We start from the raw sequence: 23,406 nt of genomic DNA, 5'->3' as shown, positions 1-23,406 counted from the left end.
TGACATCCCGGGCTAGACGGACATAATCACCCACCCTATTGACAGCACTGGCTATCTCCTCCCACATTCTCCACTTCTGGCTTGCACCCATATTCCTGTCTGCCTGTGGCAGGATGTCCACACACTTCTGAACCAAAACCTCCATCTCCTTTCTTGTGAATTGTGGCTGCCTTTTCTTTTTCCCTGCTTTGCCCGGAATACTGGGCCCAGCAGCCTCTTCCATGTCATCCTCCACACCTATTTTCAATAAAATTGTGAAATTTTAGCTGGCCAACTTTCACTATATTCTGCCTCAAAATAATCCTTGTTTGGAAATGCTAGAAAAACTTACCGGCCGCCTCTTGGCCATTGTTTGGCTTGTCTGTAGCCATTTCTCATACCAAAACAAGAAATACACCAGACCATTTTTTTTTGGTCGTGACGTATTTATACATGCGTCCTTATTATTCGTCCGCATCATTGATTGTGCGTTCCTATGATCCCTCCTTAATTTGAGCGGGAAAATAAACACTATTTATGGCTTTGGCCGTCTCGAGTCTAGGTGGCGGGTGTTGGTTGTTGGAGGTTACGTTGGTCGGAGTGGATTGTTGGCGGGAATTGTATTTGGCGGTGTTTGGCGATTTTTTCAGTGCGTTTTTTTTTAGTTTATCTTTCCGTTCGCTTTTTTTGGTGTGGTTCTTTTAGTTGTGGTGTATTTTTTTGGTAAGTTTTTTGCCGTCTTCCTTTTGTTCAATTTGGCTATCCTTCTTTTATTTAGTTTTTGCTCCCTAAATTTTTCAAAATTCTTCTTTTGTAGGTTTCTTTTGGCTCTGCCCCAACGACCTTTTTGTTCGGTGACTTCTATATCCTGTATTGGTAAGTTTGGATTTTCACTCGTTTGTTAAATGTTCATGTCTTTTTTTACGCATCTTTTGTGCACCTTACAGTTTTTATCTTTGTTTTTGTGTTTCCTAAATGTCTGAACTAATTAGCGCATTTTTGTCTGCTTATTTCCTGTAGTTAAATTGCGAACTAATTAGCGCATTTTTGTCTGCTTATTTTCTGTAGTTAAATTGCGAACTAATTAGCGCATTTTTGTCTGCTTATTTTCTGTAGTTAAATTGGGTGATATTTACCGTTCCCAATCTTGGTTGTTGTTTGGGCCCCAAATTGTGGAAGTCTGCGCACTGTTGGTTTGCTCTTTGGAGAAATGTGTGTTTATATCCTTTTATGTTTTGTCTTTTACCAAATTAAGAATCCTAAATGGCCACCAAACATTTTTTCCTTGTTCTGGTATTTTGTTTTTTAGGCTTTGTAAATCATGACAATACCCCGGCATGTAAGCATCATTGGATTGTATCGTAAAGTATTTTTCGTTAATTTTTGGGGCAAACAAACCTTAAATTAAATTCTTGCCATTTCAGGTTGATCTTGGTCGGATTGTTGTGGCCATGCTCCCGGAAGCCGACCAACCTCAATCTCGTCCCAGGCGTAGGCATCGTAGGCGTGCAAGGCCCCAGATATATAGAACATGTGTCACCCTTTTTGGAATGCCCGATGATGAGGTGTTAAGACGCTACCGTCTTCCGCCCCAAATCATCATAGACACTCTCTCATTAATAGAGAGTGATCTTGAGCGGCAAATTGACAGTCCTACAGCAATACCACCACTTACGCAATTTATGGCGGTGTTACATTTCTGTGCCTCAGGATCCTTTCAAACCATGGTGGGAATAGTAGCAGGAATATCCCAATCCTCATTTTCCAGGATCCTGAGGGCAGTGATGGAGGCCCTTTTCAAGCACCTCCATCATTTTTTTAAAATGCCTTTGGATATGGGTGCCCTTAGTGTGGCCAAGGTCAATTTTTACCAAATACCTGGCTTCCCACACATCATAGGGGTTGTGGATGGTACTCACATACCACTTCAGCCTCCAGCATGGCTGGAGGCCATTTTTAGGAACCGCAAACACTATCACTCACTGAATGTAATGGTGGTATGTGATGCCTCCTTCCAGATCCTGTCCCTGAATGCAAAATTACCCGGGAGTGCACATGACTCATTCGTCATCCGGCAATCAGGGATATGGCAAAAATTAGACAACCTACAAGCTGGTGATGCGTGGCTTCTGGGTAAGTGGAGACCTTTAGTACATACCAATGCTAAGCTTGATACACAGTGTTCCTGATGTTGTCACTTCTTTTTCACAGGAGACAGTGGCTACCCTTGCACGCCCTGGCTGCTCACTCCTTATTTGGCTCCCACACCAGGGCCACAGAGTAATTTTAATTCCGCACTTACAGCCACCAGGTGTGATGTTCTGGGTTGTTTGTTGACCTGGGGTGGTAGCAGGAGTGATCACAGAAGCAGATTTAAAAATAAAACTAGAATTTTTAATAAGTGCTTGAGTAGACAGATAATGGCAGTAAATAAAAGTCCAGGAATATATAATGTGCACAAGAGTTCTGTGGTGGGAGTAAAAGGGTTAATGTCCAAGTAGAAACAATTAAAGCTGTCCAGGTGTGCAGGTAGTGAAACTGAAAATAATCAAGCCAGGTTTGCAGGTAGTGAGCTGAAAATAAACAAGCCAGGTATACAAGTAGTGAACTGAAGCGCAGGATGTCAGCAGGCTCAGACACTCAGGTATGGGCAAGGATGATGGAGGAAGCGGGGTAGTACAGTGGGAGCTAGGAGCTGACAGGCAGACTGGCAGACAGCGAATTCACAGGAACAGGAAAGCACAGAGAACTCCCTCTCAGCTAGGCTGAGATACACATTGCATTGGCAAAGAAGGAAGGCACTGACCCTTCCTAAATACCCCATGCCATGCTGTTACTGGCCGGAGGGAACATGTGACTCACCAGGATTGGCCAGCCGCATCACATGGCCAGAAGGCAAGATGGTGGCGCCCATGCCAAACGGAACGGAGACACCGCCAGGCCTCACCAGTGCAGAGTGACAACAGGGCCGCACAACAACGCGCACAGCCAAAGCCCCCCACCAGACACCAGCTCCGCCACCAGACAGCCCGCGCCACAACGACCTCACAGGTAACACCCGCCTAGCGCCATGCTGAAATACCCTGGCCGTGACACCAGGCAAGTGGTGGAGCACTGTATCAGCCTTTTAAAAGGCCGATTCAGATGCCTCCACCGCTCTGGTGGCGAACTCATGTATTTGCCGGATATGGTTTCGAAAATTGTGGTCCTGTGTGGGATATTTCACAACATTGCCATAAGGAGTGGTGTCCCAATGCAGCCAGAGGATGCCTTGCATGAGGATGGCCCCCCCGAGGTTGCTCGGAGGTCAGTATGTGGGGGGGCCATACGCGATGATGTGGTGGCCAGATATTTTAGGTAATTATTGGCACAAAGCAAGTTATTTGACACAATGTCGTAAGGAATTTTTTAGACCATCAAATTAATTGTTTTTTTATTTCCCATCTTGTATTTTATTTCATAATCTTTTGGACTGAAATGATGACTACTTCCTGCTCCCAAAAAATGACTTCATGGGGACACATTGGATATATATTCTGGACCCAATTTTGAAACGCAACATTTGTTGAATCATGTTGGCATGCTCATTCGTCAACCAGTTCTTGATTTTTCTTGTAATTTTTCTTATGGTGTTTGCTGGTTTTTACATTTTGTTATCACTGTGTGTATTGTTTGTGAACCAACACTTTGGTTTTTTTTTTTATGTGGTGAATAAATTTTTTGTTTTTGTAATCCCAAAAATGTTATTGTACATTACAAGCAAGTGTAAGCAGGTTCACCCACGTTAAATTTGCTTAAGGGTTAATCCTGTAATGTGGCAATTTGCACATTATTTAACTATGCTTTGTGGGTCCAAACCAACACCAAAAGGTATTATGTAGAATCAGTATGCTTTGGAATCTCGGCCTAAGCAGGTTTCCCACAAAATTTTAACATGTACATTTTTTTAAGTAAAGAAAAAAAACAAACTGTAAACTCGCAAAACCTATTGTTAGTGTTAGCTGTTTCATGTGCCTGCTTTAAAAAAACAACATAACACAATCTTAGTGACATTAGTTGCAAATACTTGCTGCAAGAGTCTACTTATGTAAGTTTAAACAATCTAAGATTTTGAGACAAGGAATGAGACTGAACTCAAAATTTTACTTTTTATTTTGGAAAAATAATTTGAGGCTTAAAACAAAAAAATTAGGGACGCAGGATCCCTGCCATACGATCCAGGACCACCAGCAGGCCGATCACTTGCCCCCGCATAACTTGGACGCACCCGGCTAGGTCCGCCAAACGCCTCTGGTCCTCTGTGGGTTAGAAAATTGTTGTGCTTACTACAATGAATCCATAATTTATGAATCTAAAAAAAAACACAAGCAAAAGAGAGTTATCAAATAGTGACAATAGTGTTGCAAAAAGCACATTTTAACAAAAACCCAGAAGCCCAAAAAAATGGACAAACAAAAAACCATAAAAAAATAGCAACCGTAAGCCAGACATACAAGTTTGACTGTTTTGCCATGTGGGATATGTGTATGGGGAAATCAGCTGTGAAATGTAAATACAAACAGATATATAACAAAACTTTTGGAAAACCAAAAAAAGGAAAAGGCACAGACAAAGGATTAGATCAACACATTTTCAACAACAAAAAAGGATAAAAGGGAAACATACCATTATGAATGACGGCTGGCCCCGAAACAACTCCCTCGTCCTCCTCGGAGGTGGTCAAATTTCCTAAGGAGGTGGGAGGGGTGATCACCGATTCCGGAGATGGGGTGGTCAAGAGAGGGGTGGGTTGAGGGGAGGGGGAATTGGGATGGAGGGGAACTAGCAAAGAGGGATGGGCGACAGGGTCTGGGGAGGAGGGGGAATTTTGGGTATTTTGGGGAGAGGAGGTTTGGCTGGGGGTTGGGGAGAGGGGATGAGAGCGCCGTCTTTGCCGGCGATGACGCCGTAGTCTTCGCTCGGACCCTAAATGATGGAAAACAAATTGAGGATAGTTTAGAACATCACCTTGTTAAACGCTAATTGTTTAACCCAAAAAAATGAAAACATGCACATGCAGATATGAGTACAAAGAATAAACAGGCCAAACCAGAAAACATGTACACGCAGATATGAGTGCAAAGAATAAACAGGCCAAACCAGAAAACATGCACACGCAGATATGAGTGCAAAGAATAAACAGGCCATACAAGAAAACATGCACACGCAGATATGAGTGCAAAGAATAAACAGGCCATACAAGAAAACATGAACACGCAGATAGGGCCACAAAGATAAACATGAAAACCAAAGAAAAAAAAACTTACTTTCCGCTATCCACATGCGAAAGCATGCCAGCAAGCGGGGCGTCCGCCGTTGAAGGTCGGACCACCTGCGCTCCAGCTGGCCGATCTGGCGGCGTGAGCCGAAGGAACGCAGGCGTCCGCGAACCTCCGCATAGGCGGCACGCTTTTAACGATTGGTGATGGGGGGAGGCTGGCTGGTGATCCGCCTGTCCATCACCTCCGTTAAAACCAGAAGCTCTCGCTTGGTGAATGCAGAGGCTCTCATGATGGCAATGGTGTATTTTTAAAAAAACAGTTTTAATAAAGACCAGAAAATAATTTTGATTGGCTAATGTAGTTGGGAAATTAACAGGAACCATTCTATTGGTTAGTGTATGAGTCATGTGTTCGACAGGGCCAAAAATCTATTGAGAGGTTTGATAGGCTTGATGCAGTGACATGCGTAAGCTAATTTAAATAAAGAAATGAACCCAGTAAAATATGCGTGGGTAAAAACACGGAAAACAAATGGATAATTGGCTCAAATATGTATTTTGGCAAAAGAAAGCTATTGTTTAAACCGTACGTATTCTGCGTGTAAACACAAACACGGACAAGAGTAAAGTTTATTGCAATTCAAAAAAAAAAACACATGTGAAGAGCAATTAAGCTAATTGATATATTGATTGGCATGATACGATTGAAGGAGGTAGGCAGAATAAACGAGCAGGTAATCGGAATCTGACAGGCCCACTTCCGGTTTGTACTTGTGCGTGCGTTCCCTGCAAGCCACATTGGGGATGTACACTCGCTATTTGGCTCGCTCGTTAGCTAGAGGAGGGGTCAGTAGACTTTGGGGTGGAATTTTAGGTGCGTTCGAAATTACGTGCGAGCGCTTAAATTTACATATTTCGGCACGTACGCCGAACGTATGATCGGCCACTTGCGTCCGGGCCTGAGTCAGGCCCACAGTGTTTATATATATATATATATATATGTATGCAATAGTGTGCCCCCCCAACCCCACAACCAGCCCACCAGCAGCACCACCACACTTAGAAAAAAAGAATAAACATTAATTGACTCACCCTCAAGGCCAAGGCAGCAGTGACTCAAGGCAGCAGCAGTAACCCAAGGCAGCAGCAGCTCCTCTTCTGTTCACCTCCGCGAGCTTCAGAAACGGCTGTTGAGGGGGAGGGCTGGTGTGGGGCTGCACAGCGTGACCTCTGATGTCACGATTGCATTGCCGTACAGCCCCACTGCACAGCCTGCTCGCAGGCCGCAGTTCAAGTGCCCAGCAGCAGTGACTGCCGTGGAGGACCGCAGCGGAGACAGCTAAATGCTGTACTCCACCGGTCATAGTACCAGTGGCAGGGGACAGGGTGTGGGGGCCCCCTATGTGTGGGGGCCCCGCGACGACCGCCCCTGTCACCCTGCCTATAATCCGGCCCTGCCCTAGTGCTTAAGTTGTTAATCAGTTAATTATATATTTAAGTAAAACCTAAATGTGCAGTTTGCATGAGCAGTCTAGAAAAAATCGACCCTATATTTCCTGTCTTCAGGGCTCAGCTAACTATAAATACTTGTAATTGCAATATGCAGTTGAGTTGTAAGCACTTTAATTGTATGAATAAAAATGAGTGAAATAGTATGATTATCACTAGGTTTTATCACTAAAGCTAAGGACCTGTAATTGTTTTCTAAATTATTTGATACAGAATGTCATGGTGACATTATTAACATATTATTATAATAGCAGTCCCCAGCTATAGATAGTTAAACAAAGGTCATATTTATATCTATGAAATTAGTAGCACAATGATAAACAAATAAAAATGCCAAATGGCACTTAGAAAAAGGGTAGCTTCTCTGTGGCCATGTGATAAATCGGTGCATTTTGATTTAGTTTTTTTTGTTTGTTTTTTTGATTTTTAATGCAGTATTCACAAACTCATTGGCCAGGTCCAAATCACCTACATTTAAAGAATATAGACATATGCCAAATTGATTTGCTTATCTTTAATGGTGTAGAGGAATCGTTTCTATATTTTATATATTTATACCATGGGTGCCAATCATTGAAGATGAGACTCCAATAATATTTCTTTACTATATTTATAAAGATATCATAAATATAGATAACGTTCAATTAACATACATTGTATATATATATTTGCAAATACATGCATACGTATGAATTATTATTTATGATTCCAGTGAGTTCAGACGTGAAGTTCAAGCTCTGTTTTCTGATATTTATTTATAGGCAATTCAAATTATACAGAATGAGATATACACAGTAGTGACATATATACTAGTATATTTATGCTTCCTAAGACATAAAACTTAATAAACAATTAACAAACTTAGACAATTAATAACAACATAGATTATATACTTGCAAGTATTATTAGTTACCGTACTTCCTCCTGCACAAACTTTATGTTCTTCTGGACTCTGTTTTACATTGTGCTGACCACTCTCCAGACAGACCTCCTATACTCACCATACCTCACTGACTTTTCATCTCCTCTGTCCTTCTCTGTCCTCTCCCCCAACTAACTAAGCTGTACTTCCAGTTCTGTCTTTTATCCCAAAATCTTTAAATGCAATTTTGCCATGTCCCATTCTGTATAATGTGGCAGATAATTACAGGTTAGCCAGTGAAACTCCAAGGGGTTGTAAATCATGGCCCAGATTGGATATTTCTGCTCAAACAACCATGGTGTCATAAAATGTGGTATTTGTTTATTCATCAAAAGATTTACCTTTGATTATTTGATGTGCGAACAGAGCTATTTTGCCTAAGGTGATAGCATCAATAGATGTGACCTCTTGATATTAAGCCTGGACAATGGATGAACTGGTTTTATGATTACACACCTGTGCATACCAATGCCCATTCCATTATTTATGACATAAACAGGAAAACTTGTTGAAACCATCCTAACAACAGTGCTAGATTTGATGTACAGTAATTCCCTATTTGACACATATATACATACAAACACACATGAACTTCTTGCTACGAAATATATATACTATTCACTAGTGTAAACCACATTCAATCATTAAGGGTATTTTAATTCAGGCAATATCTCTAGTCCTCATATTATTTGAATCCTAATGTTCAAGTATATTTTATTTTACTTATATAATTAATTTCCTACATCACATAAGGTAACAGTCACCCCCTTGTGGCCATGAGAAATTAATTTTGATTGGCCACACATGAATCTAACATAATTATTCCCAATACATTTTGAAATATTTCTTCAAACCATACTTTTCCTTCCCTAATCATTATTTTAAACCATAAAGATAATAGTAATAACCAGTGTGATGGTTGCATATATTTTTAAAGTCTTTAACATAGCTAAACTACTCTATTTACAATATTGTAAGTAAATATGACCATTACTGCGGATTTATTCAGTATTCATGAGGAAAATATTTGATCAGTCATTTAAAATACCATAGCATAGCTTGATTGTAGATACAATATCCTGTTATCTATCTGTGCTGATGTCTTTAAGATACATCTTCTGTCCTGTGCCAACAACAATTTTGCTCCTGTTTGGACTGTCATCTGTGTGTCTTGCGTGCCATTGGAGATGCGTTACCGTTGCAGTATGAGGCAGTAGAATTCTTTGTGGAAGCTGCCATTTTGCTTGCTGCGCAGAGGGCTGTGTACTTTGAGTGCTGTGGTCTTTAATCATTATTTCCGCTTCACCACAATGCTGTAACACTCAGTACCTTCAGTGTCACCTCGGTAATAATCTTTCGCAGATGTGCATTGTGCGTCCTTTACGATTATCCAATGATGCAGTTATGACAAGTGTCCATATAATAGTCTTTTAAGGTTTTGGTGTTGAATAGAGAGCAAATATATATATATATATGAAACAAAGTCTCTTCTCCTTTCTTGGTTGTATATAATCCATCTCAATTTTCTTTGGCCAATGGCATTCCAAATGACCGGGGTAGATAATGTCTACCATATTGTATTTATTCTATATAATAAACTTCCATACTGTAAGGTCACATTCTTACAATGTTCCTATATAATATCTATTTTCTAACTTAAAACTAAAATAAGGTGTGACTACTTTTATTCTTGTTTATTTTAAAACTAAAATAACCCTACACCAGAAAACTCTATTCAATGGCTATCTATATTTAACCTACAATAAAATTAGCAATACTATTTGGAATGCTTTGATGTATTCATCATAACATCCTATCAATAAAATAATTGACTATACATATATGCTTCATACAGGCATTAAATATCTTTCAAGAATGGCTTTTAGATATGTGTAACCCCACTCAGCATTATGCCATATGCCGCAATGTGCATATAATTGCAATGACCCTTTTTGTGCTAAAATTAAATTCTCTTAGACTCATGAAGTCTGTATTAAGAGAACAATTTCTCCCAATTAATTAATTTGTCCCAATAGGGTATACCATCTTCACTAGATATTTAATTTAGGTTTGAAGCCTTTAAGACGGAAGCATAGATATACTACTGTGTAATACACAAATAAAACAAAATAAACTATTTACAAGGTATGATCTGATATAAAATGTACATCAGACATGTATACAGGTATATAATTTCAAAGGTATATGTAAAAATAAAAATATTTTGTATAATTGCAGTGATGAAATGTACACTGTAATTGGTGTGTACATGTATGAGTTGAAACCAATTTGACATAGACAATTTCAAATGATTGTAGTGATGAAAGGGTTAATGGAAACTTCCCCTTCCTGGAACTAAAACTGCTTTTGGGATTTGTCCATGTGTCAGTATTTATGGCAGGTATCGACTGCTGGGCTAATGATCTTCTGTTGTGTCGCCAATCATAGGTTCTGCAGCGATGTTGAATTTGTTAACTAAAATTCAAACAAACAGAGAAATACAATGAATATAATGGCTATTTACAAAGTGATTTAGCATTGCTTGCTAAGCGTTCTGTCGTGTCTCCTGCATGTTATATGAGGTACAGAATTTACATATCTGGCTATTTAAAGATTTACTAACATCCAGTTTCTTTTATCTCTGTAATATTGTGTGTCATTGACAGAACAAACTTTGCTGCAGATAGTCTGCAGGTTGGATTCAATTATGAAATGAGAGATTATTTTACCATGTGGGATTTCTATCTCTAATTTCAATCCCCATGGTGGCTGCATTTGATCTAAAAGGTAAACCAAGTAAAGAGGTGATATTACCGTATTTCCTTGTGGACATACTCTCCCTTGTGGATTAGTCAAGATCCAGCCATTCTCCAATCGTGGATTTTTCTTGTCAGTGGGACTCCTTAGCCATGAAAAATTTTGGATGTCCTGGAAAATATTCTCATGTGGAGAAAAACTTGTTAAACTGGGCCATATATCATTTGATGGTTCCAGGGTTTTATTCAGAACTGCAACAAAATGGCTGTGGCCCAAAGGCACAAAAACGTTTTTCCCCTGGTGATTCTTTTTGTCATTTAGTGTGGTGTTTTCAGAATGACACTCTGCATGTTGTCTCTCTGAGAGACTGCAAACATTTGCTCCACCACAAGATGGCTCTAAGTGCAGTGTGGGTTTTACATAGGTATTATTGGAGCTTTTTGCGTGATTAGATGCCTGCACTCCTGAATTAATTTCATTGTTCAGCTTTGTCAATATGTTTGTGGCTGAACTCATTTCAGGGATCTGCACTTTAGAAAATGTATCTACCACTGTGTGCACTTCTTTGCTCTTGTTTGTGTTTAAGACTGTCTGTTCCATTATTCCTAATGGTGCAACTAATTCTTCCATCACATTGGGGCCTGTGAGTGTGTATTCAGTAGAATCACTCTCCTTCTCATAATCTGAGCTCCATTGATCACTCACCAGCAAAAATTGTATAGGAGACATTTGACATTGCTCCCACCTTCTTTGCATCAATTTGCTCTTTTTGGATTAATACATTCTGCACCATGATTCTCTCTTTCTCAATTACAGGAACCTGATTGATTATATTAATCCTGACTCCAGTAGACTCAGTGTACAAAGTCTCAAATAAATCTACAATATTTTCTTTTGTAGTTTTGGGTGTTTCTATAATCTCCTCCTCAGAGGTCTTGACAGTTTGAGTACAAACTGACAGGCTTTTTGCTTCCAAATTTTCCTGTTTATTTCTCTTGAGAAAGGCTCTTTGCTAGCTGAAACGCGTTGGTGATTATCTCGAGGAAGTGCTGTTCCAGACCTAAGCTGAGAGGGTGGATTCCTGAGCCCAGGAGGTACCCGGTTGTTACAACTTTATATGCTTGATGGTGTTATTATACACCCTAAAGTCTGGTACGCAGCATCATTATTTTAAACACATTATCAGTGAATAAATTGTATCACACTATTGTGGCCCTCCTTTGTCTCCTTTTTTATCTTTGAGGAACAAGGAGGCACCACGGTGGGTGTGAGGAAATCAGCAAGTGACGTGTGTGACGATTTGGGCAGACCAGTTTTTATTTTCAATAAGAGGATTTAGAAGCATGAATTCAATTCGGATATAAACTTACAGTAATATCCATTTTTCAGACTTGACCTATTGACTATTGTGGTGGTTATAAATATATCACCATACCATTAGTGATTTTCCCCATTAAAGGTTTTGCGCAAGGTTTACCTGTGTATTGTTATCTGTATTTTTTTGGTGTTGGGCGTACACCTTTTAAACCTGTTGAAGCATTTCCCTCTTATACGTGAAGTGCAGGGATTATTAACCCCTTTCTTTTCAAAGCAGAAAAACCCTGCTCTTGTCTGAAAGGGGTCTACCTGGGAATTTCCCGGATAGACACTGTAGTGTGAAAGGGGGGTCTCGACCAAATATCCGGGAATTTGCACAGGAGAAATTCCCGGGTCTGAGCAGGAAATTTCCCAGGGTTTTATATCTGAAAGCGGTATGACTAAGCTGTACTTCCAGTGCTGTCTTTTATCCCAAAATCTTTAAATGCAATTTTGCCATGTCCCATTCTGTCCAATGTGACAGATAATTACAGGTTAGCCAGTGAAACTCCAAGGGGTTGTAAATCATGGCCCTGATTGGATATTTCTGCTCAAACAACCATGGTGTCATAAAATGTGGTATTTGTTTATTCATCAAAAGATTTACCTTTGATTATTTGATGTGTGAACAGAGCTGTTTTGCCTAAGGTGATAGCATCAATAGATGTGACCTCTTGATATTAAGCCTGGACAATGGATGAACTGGTTTTATGATTACACACCTGTGCATACCAATGCCCATTCCATTATTTATGACATAAACAGGAAAACTTGTTGAAACCATCCTAACAACAGTGCAAGATTTGATGTACAGTAATTCCCTATTTGACACATATATACATACAAACACACATGAACTCCTTGCTATGAAATATATATACTATTCACTATGGTGTAAACCACATTCAATCATTAAGGGTATTTTAATTCAGGCAATATCTCTAGTCCTCATATTATTTTAATCCTAATGTTCAAGTATATTTTATTTTACTTATATAATTAAGTTCCTACATCACATAAGGTAACAGTGGCATTCCATGAGTGCTGCAAGGAAGGCATCGAATGTAATAGCTTGTTCATCCTTACATTCCTGACTAGGGTGAAGATGTATCAAACCTTCTACAAAGATTATGGGGAGAATTTATCAAAGCTTGGAGAGAGATAAAGTACTAACCAATAAGCTACTGTCATTTTACAAAATGACAGGTAGTAGCTCATTGATTGGTACTTTATCTATTTCCACTTTATGTCTCTCCAAACATTGATAAATTTACCCCAAAGTAGAAAAGTTGTCCATACCAACCAATCAACTCTAAGGGTGGGTACACACTTGCACGATATCTGCCCGATTTGGCCAAATCGGAAGGACAAATCAGGCAGTGTGTATGTCCAACTGCGTGCTCCCGCAAGTCACATGCAATATTCTGATTGGCCATGCTGCATGGCTAATCACACAATATCGCATGTGGTGCAGTGCATATTAATGAAAGACGAAACGACACATCGTTCCATGGTTCATATATACCCCTTTTACACCACAGCTAAATCCCGGGTTATTGCCGAGTTAACCCTGGTTGCTGCTAGGTCTAAAATGTGCCAGGGTTGTATTCCCCTGTCGAGTCACCCGGCAATCCAACCCGGGTAGCTTTCAGGGTTTAACACGTGAACAACCCGTGTAACTCTGCAGTCTGACTCGGGTCCTGTTTACAGGTTGGAGAGTTCCAGATTTTCCGGCGCTTGGCGATGATGTCATCTTCAAGCATATGCAGACCTGTTCTGCTGCACCCACCAGGGAATAACACGGGTTGGCGCCGCGATCTGAAAGGGATCTGTCCCGGGTTTGACCTGGTTTGGAACCTTGGGCCTGATTCAGTTTTGGGAATAGAGTGAGAAAGAGCACGTAACTGTGAACCAGGACAAATCATGTTACAATGCAAGGAGTGCAAATACATACATTTTAGTTTGTAGGGTAAATACTGGCTGCTTTTCCATGTAGCCCACAAATACTGCACAGCTTTATTTTTACACTGCAATTTAGATGTCAGTTTGGACACGCTCCTCCAAAATCTAAATCTCTCTGCACATTTTACATCTGCCCCCCTGCAGTGCAGCATGGTTTCACCAAGATGATCAGTGATGTGCTCTATTCCCAAAGATGAATCAGGCCACTTGTTCCAAATACCGGGTGAGACCTGGGAATTTAGTGTAAAAGAGGTATAAATCTTCTAATGTGTATCGGCAATCCTGTATGGTCTGGGGCGAAGGTAAATCGCCCTGACCACTGGCGGTCGTACAAGTGTGTACCCTGCCTAACTGTCAATTTACAGGCTGTGCTAGATAAATGACAGTTAGACGCTGATTGGCTGTTATGGGCAACTTATTTACTTTAAATCTCTGAAAGGTTTGATATATCTTCCAGGTAATTTCAAGACAAAAATCATTATGGTTATAGGTAATCTAAAATAGACACATTGACGCCTTCATCATCCAAAATCTAAAGATGATAAATCGCCCCAGATCTACAGATCAGACATTACACACATTGTGTAATTATTAATTTACAAATATAGTGCAGAATTGTATTCTGTGGGATAGTGATGTAAAAGTAATATTTGCAAATGATATTGCTGGATCTTTGCATCTCGCACCTCCAATTTTCACAAATCCATAGCAACTAGGCTCATCCGTAATTGCAATACAAAAGAATACAATTTCCCAGCGCTCACTGTATACAAAATAGGCACTGGTGCTGCATAAATAACTCTAACACAGTGTAATTAAGATACTTTTATAATATCAAATCAACAAGAGGATTATACACATACACATTATATATATATATATTAGGGATGTGCAGGCTCGGATAGGTTCGAGTTTGCACGTGGAGTTCGGATTTTTCCCTCCAAAAAAACGGAACTCAGAATGAGGCAAAACGTCATCTTACATGGACGAACATCATCATTCCTGGACAAAAGACCAGGAATGATGATGTTCGTCCATGTAAGATGACGTTTTGCCTCGTTCTGAGTTCCGTTTTTTTGGAGGGAAAAATCCGAACTCCACGTGCAAACTCGAACCTATTCGAGCCTGCACATCCCTAATATATATATATATATATATATATATATATATATATATATAGAACTTACACCGGCGGCACTCTTTGGACTTTCAATCAATAAACACAGCGACACTGATATAAATCAACATTTCAGATGTTATTATACATCTTTCGATGTATAATAACATCTGAAATGTTGATTTATATCACAGTGCCACTATTATTATTGATTGAAAGTCCAAGGAGTGCCGCCGGTGTAAGTTCTATTTCATGTGGATTCTATTTGTTTCCAGGAGGGCACCCGGGCATTTGTAAACTATTTTTCTATCTTTCATGGAGTGCCGGTCATTTGCTTATGATATATATATATATATATATATATATAATGGGATGTCTCTCCCAATATAAAAGAGATTATAATAGTGTGTACACACTAAAAGAAAATATACTAATACCGGTATATATACAATATCAATTAGGACAACATGTACACAATACAACATAAAACATTGAAAATATTTAGTCAGTACTGCGCATAATCAGCGTCTTAAGTACTGAGGTCTACAAATATAGAAGAGTAACTGTCCCGATCAAAAATCAGTAATGCAGTAATGCAGAAGTCCGATTCGATAGGACACTCTGTAACAGGCAATCACAGTGGGAAAACACCTGTTAAAAGGTATGTACATGTCCGGATAGGTACCTGTATCTGGTGGTGGACACGAACTAAAATCTGTATAGATCACAGTGGGGTAGATGTATGATAGCGGCACGTTAAGTGCCGCTATAACGCTTCCTGCTTCGCCTCTTTACCGAGGCGAAGCAGGAAGCACTACAGATGAGATGTGTGAACATCTCATCGGCCGGAGAGGGGGAGCGTTAACTCCCTCTTCCAGCGCTACCCGCTACAGACCACATCGCATCAGCCTAGTGCTGATGCGATGTGTGTCAGGCCCAGCCGGCTCCATTGAGCATGCGCGGGATCTTGCAAGTATCGCGAGATCCCCGTGTGCAGCCTGGAGCTGGCAGCCACCGCAGCAGGGACAGCGCTGTCCCTGCTGTGGGGATAGGCTAGCGCCAGGCTGTAGCTGTCGATAACGACAGCTACAGCCGACTGAACGGTCATGCAGTATGACTGTTCGTACGTGGCCCTGCCGCTCGACGCTGCTATCTTGTAGATAGCAGCGCCGATAATGACAGGGGCGCATAGCTCCCCTGTCATTTACCGCCCAGACCCCCGATCATACATCGGGGAGAAGCGGTATCAGCGCACATAATGTGTGCTGATACCGCTTCTGGGCTTCATACATCTACCCCAGTGCCTTTAGCTCCGTAAATGGAACACATGCTGTAAGACACATCCAGCATGCATGGCGAGAGCTGGTACTAAGCTATTCATCTGTTTGAAAAATAGGCACTAGGAATAGAACCTCAACATTTAGGCATTTGGTGATATTGTAACTAAAATGTAAGTTATTTTGCATAGAATGTAATATTCATTAATATAACATTTATAAAAATGTCTCAGTTTTCACATAACTGACACAGGGCTGCTGCTGGTAATGCATTTCTACTTTCTAGACATTATGTTTTTTCAGGAAATTGCAGGGAGTCTGTAGTAAACTAAAATGTTTATCAATTGTGAAATATCTACTACATATAAAGTAAACATACTAAAAAAGGTATTAGGTTAGTTTAAGACAGTTTTTCTTAACTACGGTCCTCAGTGACCCGACCAGTTCATATTTTCCAGACCACCTAGCAGGTGCACAGGTATAAAACCAACTGTCACATTGTAAAGATCCACAGATGACCTGGAAAACATGAACTGTGTGGGGTCCTGAGGACCGAGTTTGAGAACCACTGGTTTAAGTTCTCTTATCATATTGTATTGATTTGTATTTCAGGTTTATGGGCCTATTAAGTATAGAATTATGCCATACTAATACTGGTTTCCTTATACAGGTTGAGTTTCCGATATCCAAAATGCTTGAGACCAGGGGTATTTTGGATAACGGAATATTCTGTATTTTGGAATATTTGCATATCATAATGAAATATCTTGGGAATGGGACCCAAATATACACACAGAATGCATTTATGTGTTATAAACACCTTATACACACAGCCTGCAGGTAATTTTATACAATATTTTCAATAATTTTGTGGCTCAAACAAAGTTTGTGTACATACATAAAATTCATTTATGTTTCATATACACCCTGACCCTATACACAAAGTATGAAGGTAATTTTATACAATATTTTTAATAAATTGTGCCTTAGACAAAGTTTGTGTACATTGAGCCATCAAAAATCAAAGGTTTCATTATCTCAGTCAAGCCAAAATAATTCCGTATTTCAGAATATTCTGTATTTCTGAATATTTGGATATGGGAGACTCAACCTGTAGGAGCATGTTCATGTAGGGTTAAAAATAAAATCATATAACTTATATGAAAATAATCTCAGTATTATACATACTTTATTTTAGAATAAAGAACATATGGCAAATCACCACTGTTACTGAGAAATTAGATTGCTCGGTGACACAGTGATAAATTCAGGACATTACATACAGTAGGGTCATTATAAAAACTGTTGGCATGTTAAAATCTTTACATGGCTTCTTGTATTGAAATGCATCACTTTACTGTTGAAATTGTTTAAAAATATAGCATTTCTATGGATGCGTTGCACTTACATTTACCATTATTCCCCAGCATTCCACTTTCAGTGTCAGTCATTTTTGTAATTTTTTGTGACTCATAAAAAAGGACAATTATGCCACTTTGTTAAATTAAACTCCATTCACACAACTATACGACTCAGTAATATGTAGACCTGACAGTCATCGTTGATAGTACAACAGTGGCAATGAATTGAGATATGCCAGAATTAAAACAAAGTTAACTAACGATGTAGAGAAAAGTATGTAATAAGTTGTCTTACCTTTTCCCTGTTTTACTTGGTCCAGCAGTTTGCAGCTTTTGTGCCTATAAAGACTCTTTTAATGCGTTGTGACTTTATAAGTGAATCCTGTGTTTACAGAGCTGAATACAATCTCATCTTCACATCCTGTCAATACAGGGAGGTGTGAAGCAGTTACCAAGGGCTGAAACTTTGTATGTACATGTCTGGAGCTACATATGTAAATGAGGTTTTCTGCAGCCCTGCCCCACATTAACATGTTTTAGGAATTCCTTCTTTCAAATTCATGCACAAAGCTGTACCATACACACACACAATGCTGCACGCTTGAGGAAGACAAGAGAGACAAGATAAAACCACGCAATTAAATATTTTTCAACAAAGGTCAGTGATTTTACACTTACAATTCTGCAGTTATGCAATTTTTTGTAAATAAAAAATAGATCATGCAAAATATGTATATTTATATTCTGGTATTGTCTGGTGTTTGTTATAGCAAAAAACTATAACTTGAACTTTAAGTACTTTTTCACAAGATATATTTTAATTGCATTTGCATTGGTTTGGTAGACATGTAACATAGTATTGTGTTTGTCTATATGTCTATCTATGTTACTACTTAACTAATGAGTAATGATTAGCAATGTTCCCCTCTGCTCATTTCATGTTCTGCAACCTATGCTAAATGCACCCACACCAAGTTTCTGCCAAAGGTCACATACAGAGCACACTATGGTTGCAATCAGATGTTCAATGCACATTCTTACAGCCTGGTAAGCACCCTAACTAATGTAAGTGAATGGATCTGTGCTTACACTTTTATTTTAACAAGCATTTGCTTTGCTTTGGTCACAGACATTAATGCACAGTACAGTTTAATGGAGTGCTACAAGAGCTCTCATGAAGTGCTATGCTGCAGCTTTGAGAACACACTATGAATGCTCTGATGACAAAGTACAAGGTTTGACAGGCTATGTTTTTAAATACTGTAGAGTTTGTAATAAGACCATACTGGAGTAGTATTCCCAGAATATAAACTTCAGCAGTATCTTATTAGATTAACAAATATGTACAGTAAATACATACTAAATGATATTGCAATGTTTTGGTAATAAATAGTGTGCAGGAGGCAGTTGAGCCTGTACACAAGGTATAGTAACTGCGAGCAAACAGTAGAGATACTGGTGAATAAACAAAAGACACAGAGATGATATTGCTGTGGAAAGTGGTCACTTCCTGTGAGAGCTTACATACTAAGGGGAGGGTAAATAATTGGATGGTGAACTGAGTAGAAGGGCAGGTCAAGGATGAATAGGTAAGTGGAGATTTAGTAGGAAAGCTAGTAGGCTTTAATGAATGGGTCTGTTTTCACTGCACTTTTTAAGCTGGCGAGACAGGTAGAAAATTTGATTTCGTCAGGGAGTGAGTTCCAGAGGAGGGTAGCAGAAAGGTCTTCATTGCTACACCACTGAATGGTTGGCGAACAGTCATCACAACCTAATAGTTAAGGACTTCCAACTATCAATTCAATTTGTCATTGCCAAAAGTTTTGAGAATAACACAAGTATTGGTTTTTACAAAGTTTTCTGCTTCAGTGTTTTTAGACCTTTTTGTCAGATGTTACTATGATATACTGAAGTAAAATTACAAGCATTTCATAAGTGTCAAAGGCTTTTATTGACAATTGCATTACGTTTATGCAAAAAGTCAATATATGCAGTGTTGACTCTTCTTTTTCAAGACCTCTGCAATTCGCCCTGGCATACTGACTGATGGCCGCCCATTTTTGCCTAATCAATGCTTGGAGTTTGTCAGAATTTGTGGGTTTTCGTTTGTCCACCCGCCTCTTGAGGATTGACCACAAGTTCTCAATGGGATTAAGGTCTGGGGAGTTTCCTGGCCATGGACACAAAATTTTGATGTTTTGTTCCCTGAGCCATTTAGTTATCACTTTTGCCTTATGGCAAGGTGCTCCATCATTCTGGAAAAGGCATTGTTTGTTACCAAACTGTTCTTGGATGGTTGGGAGAAGTTGTCATTGGAGGGTGTTTTGGTACCATTCTTTATTCATGGCTGTGTTCTTAGGCAAAATTGTGAGTGATCCCACTCCCTTGGCTGAGAAGCAACCCCACACATGAATGGTCTCAGAATTCTTTACTGTTGGCATGACACTTAATGTAACTTAATGTAATTGTCAATAAATCCCTTTGACACTTACGAAATGCTTGTAATGTTACTTTAGTATACCATAGTAACATCTGACAAAAAGGTCTAAAAACACTGAAGCAGCAAACTTTGTGAAAACAAATACTTGTGTGGCTGTAAATCAAATTGTTCCACAGCATCCACATGACGTCGCAACTCCATTATAGAATGTGTGCTACTTTAATTCGATGCAGTTTAGTTAAATGTACATAGGTTTTTTTTTTTCAACAATGCTCTCACTTTGCTTTTGGTTTAGTTATATGATTAGTGTCCAACTGAAACATGATATAACTTATATCATGTTTCAGTTGGACACTAATCCACATGTTCATCTGTCTTAGGCTAATTTTCTCTCTTCTGTGTATGTATATAACAATTAGTATTGGTTGGGACACGTTGTATTTGCTCATCATTTCTCAGAGGTTACTCACATAGATATTTCCCAGTCTGATTTCCACTCCCAACCAGACTCTCGCTGACACAGCAGTGAGAACAATCAACATTTAAATTTAACAATGATCTGAAATAGCTTTTATCTCCCAAGTATCTCACTTGCACAATAAAGTATCCTCTCATAGAAATATTGATTCCGATATAAACATATTTTTACTGTAACTGTATTTATTTTCAAGTTTTGTCCATCAAAATGTTTGTCCCAGGTTAATGAACTATTGCCAAACTACTTTCCTTATACTGGATGCCGCTAAATTTTCAATTAAATTGCAGTAAAATTGTATTAAAAACATGTTGGAATTGTTATTGTGTTATTATGATATTAAGTGGATATAACAGATTTAGGAAACTATTCACAGTGTTAGGAGATATAGCATCAGGGGAATATATCATTAAGCTCATGCCAAGACAGCTGCTCCGTTGAGCAGCTGTGTCAGAGTATAATAAAAGCCACTCTTTCTCTGCCAATCACAGTATCAATAGATTACACTTCCAACTTCTGTCTCAGCTGTGTTACTACACATGCATGACCATAAGTGAGAGCATGCATCTGCACACGTTAGGAAGGAGGAGAGGGATCTAATAGATCCCTTTACACTCTCCGATAACTCTTTCCATAAGAGAACTGTTAATGCCAACTCTAGATTCAGTCAAACAGAAAACAAACACCAAACTTACTACTTTTTAGATTGGTTACAATAGGTCTCCCTTTGCTTGATTACTAACAGCCAGTTGGTATTAATTTACACTGACTGGTAATTGGAGATCAGTGTAGTAAGCAGTACTGAATTTGTACTGGATTTATACCTTTCATTTACAATAAAGCTTGACATCTCTGCAGTTGTATATGACTAAGTATAACTAAGTTGTAATATTTGACATTTTACAATCTTATTACTGCAATCTTATTTATCTTTGATCTCCCAATTGTGGACACTGTAACCTAGCATTTTGTATACAGATACAGCTGCAGTCGCACACACAATATACACATTCCGCATATCATTATAAATCAGAGTAGTGTGATGTGCAATGTATTTGCATGGCATTGCGAATAAGACACATTTTTGGTGAAAAAAGATGCACAAAAAGACGCTTAGCACTAGCCGAGTCACCCGGGACTAAGCGTGACTAGAAGGGCTGTTTAATGTAACTGCAGAAACAATGATGGATGACACATCTGCATTTCAGGATTAGATACAGTACCTGGTCCTGGAGCAGGTGCACAAGGCCTTTGAGCATCTTAAGCTGCTTGTAATCCATCCATCCTTGATTGCACTGCACCTAACTGGCCCTGCAGATTGTATAACTTGAACAAGGGTAATTTCAAGAGGCCCGTGAAATCCATAGGGCAAGAGATCTTATGGAATCCATATTTTAGGTTAGGTGATTGTATTACAGGCAATTATGGTTTGTTACCTTTTTACTAAGTAGAACTCGAAATGCAAAGACACCTTTATTAATAGGAGGTATTTTGAATAGTCACATAGTTAGTGGTCAAGTCCCATTGTACTCTTACCAGAAACCAATGTGAGCTTACGTTTCTGCAATGATTTCCGTAAATTGAATAGTGTATCTAAGGTTGATGCCTTCCCAAGGCCTTGTGTGGGTTAACTAATTCAAAGGTTGGGAACAGCATGGTTATTAACCACTCTAGACTTGACCAATTTTCACTGACAAATGCATTTGACAGACAGTGCAAGAAAAAAGACAGCTTTTTCTGCACTGGAGTGTTTGTTCCAATATAAGATGTTAGATAAAATTCTAAGACCTCATAGACAGTTTTCTGCTGCTTATCTCAATTATGTAGTCATCTATAGCCCTGATTGGCAGTCTCACTTACCCTGGGTACAAGCAGTGTTGGACTCCATATGTGAGACTTGAGTTTACAGCCAACCTAAAACAGTGTTGCTTAGGGATGGAAGAGAAGAAGTATCTTTGATACACCATAGCCATAAGTTTGATAAAGCTTCAACTTGATAAAATTGAGGAAATATAAAATTTGCCATGCTCCTAAATAAGCCTCTGGGAGCTTTCTTAGGAATTACAGGATATTATAGCAGATTTATACCCAATTTTGCCACCATTGCTGTCTATTTGACTGACATTACTAAGGGTAAACAGACAGGTTAGGTGGATTCCTGAGGCAGAAAAGGCTTTCCAGGTGTTAAAGATAGCACCCAACCAGTTTTGAGGACATCTGACTTTAAAACTGCTTTGTGCCATTTCTTTTGTTTGGGGACTACAGGTGTTTTGCCCCAGAGATTGCAACAGGAGGGGGATATGTGATAAAGGCAGTGGGGAAGTTATTGATGGAAGGTATATACTGTATGTCCTTAACTTATATGTTCTCAACTTCTGTGTGGTACTTACCAGGTAATGAGAAACCTTGATTGCCAGACCATCTGTGAGAGGCTGATAAAAGGTATGTCATTTTCTCTGGTCAGTCTCTCGCTGCCTAGAGGAAGCATTACTGGAGGCCTGCTGTGAGACACTGGTTTTGTTTGATGTAAGTGCTGAGCTAAATGCTATTTTGTTTGTGACTTGTCATTAGGTCCTTCCACCCAGAGAGAGGAAACTACAGTATGTTAGTTAGAGACAGACAGGCTAGGATTTATTTTTATGTCTTGTTTATTTTATGCTGTCAAATAAAACTAGCTGCGGATACTTGTACTGAGGCACTGGACTGGGGTGCTACTGATTGGCTGCTGCATGAGAAGTGCTGCTGCTTACCCCAGAAGGCAGCATCCCTTAACCTGATCTTGCGACAAAATATAAGCATAGCTGCAGTTGCTTTAATTTTGTTATTTAAACTCAGTAACCAAAGGTGAAATTGTCTCATTCCATTCATCCACTAAAATTGTCCACTTGATCCAGTCCTTCAGAATGATTGTGCACTCACTCCATAATATTGGTTGTTACATTTTCCACATTATCAATTTTTTTCCTTTACACTGTATTTTATTTTCTCCCT

The 23,406-nt window shown here is 39.2% G+C and overlaps 2 protein-coding genes across 8 annotated transcripts in view; one reads left to right on the top strand and one right to left on the bottom strand.

Annotated features, from left to right (window-relative positions):
- The window catches only part of LOC148540356 (dual oxidase maturation factor 1-like), an 80,850-nt gene extending 62,932 nt beyond the window's left edge, over positions 1-17,918 (bottom strand). For both annotated transcript variants that reach the window (XM_088445681.1, XM_088445718.1), the window contains exon 1: positions 17,796-17,918. The gene's annotated coding sequence lies outside the window, so the exon portion shown is untranslated. The remainder of the gene's footprint in view (positions 1-17,795) is intronic.
- Positions 17,919-18,063: 145 nt separating this feature from the next.
- The window catches only part of LOC148540355 (dual oxidase 1-like), a 229,697-nt gene continuing 224,354 nt past the window's right edge, over positions 18,064-23,406 (top strand). For 3 of the 6 annotated variants that reach the window (XM_088445660.1, XM_088445643.1, XM_088445669.1), the window contains exon 1: positions 18,064-18,158. The gene's annotated coding sequence lies outside the window, so the exon portion shown is untranslated. Of the gene's footprint in view, positions 18,159-22,808; positions 22,942-23,406 lie in introns of those variants that run through there. The other 3 variants (XM_088445667.1, XM_088445650.1, XM_088445675.1) reach the window with 2 other exon arrangements.

Source organism: Taudactylus pleione, unplaced genomic scaffold, assembly GCF_031769625.1.
Source record: "Taudactylus pleione unplaced genomic scaffold, aTauple2 ptg000019l, whole genome shotgun sequence".
In the NCBI taxonomy this organism is placed as follows: Eukaryota; Metazoa; Chordata; class Amphibia; order Anura; family Myobatrachidae; genus Taudactylus; species Taudactylus pleione.
This window is presented reverse-complemented; position numbering and strand designations above follow the sequence as displayed.